We start from the raw sequence: 3,224 nt of genomic DNA on the forward strand, positions 1-3,224 counted from the left end.
CCAACGTCTTCTCTTATGATGTGGAAGTTTTCATCCCTGTAAATTTTGTTTAAAGCGAAAAAATAATTTTTGATGTCCACAACCTATGCCCCTGGCAGGCACTACCGAGGTCTGTCTTTACTGCAGAACGCGTGCTTTATCTCACCGATTTTTTGGGCTTGCATGAGGACTACGTTAGTTTTTCAAGCAAAAATATGGCAGTGTGATTTCGCATCAGTGTATTTGTATATCGGAACTCGCTTACTTTTGTGCCTTCATAAGTCGGGCAGACGAGCACAGCATGGGCATTAGCGTTCGGCAGTGATATTTATTGGCTGCCTCTGCTTCATTTTTTGCCACGCGGATGCGTGAATCACATGATAGCTTGCTCTCGGGTGTTTCACACTAGCACAAGAACAGAGTTTCATGGTTTACCAACACCTGCAAAAGGATATTATGGCTTCAAAACGTAAATTTCTTGTTGTTCACGACTATTGCTTCCGATGTGCCGTCCTCTGGTCGCATTTTCTACACCTTAATAGTTAATGTCAAAGTAGGCCACCTTGTCATTCATACCGGCTTTCTCACTTGAAGTTCATGAGTGTTGCAGAATGATGTAATCCCAACACGATGTTCTGAAAGAGTAATAACAGTATCTGGGGTTTTACGTGCCAAAACCAAGACATGATCATGAGATAAGGTCGAAGTCTGGGTCAGTTGGTACATGACGCTGAGGCAAAAACCAGTCAAAAAGACGCCGGACAAGGGGAAGAAGTGACACACACAAGGACTGGACTAGCACACAAGGACTGGACAAGCTATCATCTAATGACACCGTCACACTGGCGGCAAAACAAGTTCTGAGTTACTTCCGAGGTTGCTCTAACGCCCTATCTTTTACTCATGAACTTCCGGTGGACAATTCCATTAGGTTTTTGGATCTTTTGCTTACTTTTAGGGATGATGGACATTTGTGCTGGTGCTTTTCTCCCAGAAGCAAGAAATCCTTGTTACCCTACTCGTCCGCGCACTCAAAAATTGTTAAGAGAGGGATCGCGAGTACTGCTTCCGTAATGCACTGCAGAAGAGTTGCCACCACTGCGTTAAGTCGAGTTTTGACTGTCAGGTTGAGCGCTTGGAAGCAGCGGGTTTCCCCGGCAGGTCCTGACAGCTGTAGCAGAAACGCTGCTGCAAAGGTGAAAAGGCCGGCGAATACACGTCCAGAACCAATTGATTCCCAGCGCAAGAGTGTTGTAGTGATGCCTTACATACATAGGTTTTCCCACAATGTGAAAAAAGTTGCTTTTGAGACAGCGCGTAGATGTTGTCTTTTCGGCGCCTTGCAAACTTTCTGCGCTGTGTGCACGTGTTGCTCGCGGAAACACTAGCACTCCGGTGTGTTCTATTCGGCATAACCAAGTACACTACCTGCGCGAAACATGTTGTGTATGCGATTCCGCTAACATGCGAAAAAGTATTACATCGGCCAAACTGCCGATGCTTGAATGAACGACTGCGCGAGCACCACATTCGTTGAACACGTCAGACGGGGCTAATCTTCCCCGCCACTGCCAGATGTGGTTGTATGCGCTGTTTTCCAATGTTAAGATTTTAGGTAGAGGGGGTGGCAAGGAGGAGCGCGAAATCCTTGAGCTTATCATATAAACACGCACCGCGATGATTGTGTAGCAGTACGTCTATTTCATTACTGCAGAAGGAATGCGAGTTCCTGTCACTCTGGCGGTAGATCTTGGCCGTTATGTAGGCCAATTTCTGCTTTTGCTTTTTCTTGTTTTGGGTTTGACTTCATGGGCTTACGTGATTAGCGCATGCGCCGTGGTTCTTCTGGGAGGTGCTGTCAGCTAATAAAGCACAGTTGCTAGTCCAGTCCTTGTGTTGTCACTTCTTCCCCTTGTCCGGCGTCTTTTTGACTGGTTTTTGCCTCAGCGTCATGATCATGAGGCTCGCCATAGGCTCCGGAATTTTCGACCATCTGGTGTTCTTTAACATGCATTGAAATCACACAGTACACGGCCTCTAGCATTTTCCCTCCATCGAAACGCGAACGCCGCAGCCGGGATCGAGCCCACGACCTTCGGGTCAGCAGCCGAGCACCCTAACTGCTACACCACCGCGGTGGACAGTGCTGAAAGAGTAGACGGTTCGAAATGGTACAGTTGTCGGTGTATTTGACAGAGATCAGCATGGTGTATCTCTGAGCGAGCTGTGTTCTCTTTTCTTGAATTGTGCAGTGACGCCCAAATCACTGTAACACCTTTACATTACTTGTGGTCCAGCCAACAAAAAGGTGTGGTGGCTGAATCTGACCACATATGGCCTTCGTAGACTTGCTCTTGCTGCCAGATGCTTCAGTGGGCCGCCCACATCGTAGCATGCGCTTTTGCCATGTGAAGTGGCAAAGAAGTTCCACTATGCTGATGGGTTGTGGTCCTCCTCGTGGTAGCAAAGGTTCAAAACGTTATTTCTGTTTAAGTGTGTAGGCCTTTAGAAGCCCGCCTTGTCGTCCATCTACTGTCTGATGCCTCATGGTCAATACAGCCCTAAAACAAGGTGATAATGCTCAAAACCAGTGCAAATAAGCTAACAAGGTCTAAAATAATATGAGCTACAGAAATAACGAAGAATAAATCGCAATAATTTACCTAAAATTACGGAAAACGTTTCTGTTTGCCAGCGCCCACCAGTGACATTGGTTGTGGACACCAAAAATTTTTTTCGCTTTAAACAAAATTTACAGGAATGAAAACTTCCACATCATAAGAGAAGACGTTGGAGCATATAAAGAACCCTCTCACATATTTTATAGCGAGGGCCTCAATGCTTAATTTATGAGTGAATCTCCCCAAAAAGTCAGTTTTTTGTCAACTTTGCAAGCATTTTTCTCAATAACGCTTGTTTACAAAGGTTGAAAATATTTTTAGCAGACACTACGTTGACTGGTAAACTAGCCAAGAAAATGTTGCGGCTGAAACATTGCCGTCGGTTTTACGAAAATTGACTGAATTTGCACGTTTTCTTGCTCTTGCTAACCTATTTAAGCCGGAAAATTAATAATGGTTTACTTGTGCGTTCACGTGAAAGAACTATGACAATAGAATGGTTTAAAACACAATGTGTCATTGTAGCCACTTTCAAGGGTGAATACGCATAATATATTCCCACCCAACTTTGCCATCTCGCCGGAATATCAAAGGGCTGTCACTGACCAGATAATTTTCTGAACG

The sequence above is a fragment of the Rhipicephalus sanguineus genome, chromosome 1 (genome assembly GCF_013339695.2).
Source record: "Rhipicephalus sanguineus isolate Rsan-2018 chromosome 1, BIME_Rsan_1.4, whole genome shotgun sequence".
NCBI classification, from domain to species: domain Eukaryota; kingdom Metazoa; phylum Arthropoda; class Arachnida; order Ixodida; family Ixodidae; genus Rhipicephalus; species Rhipicephalus sanguineus.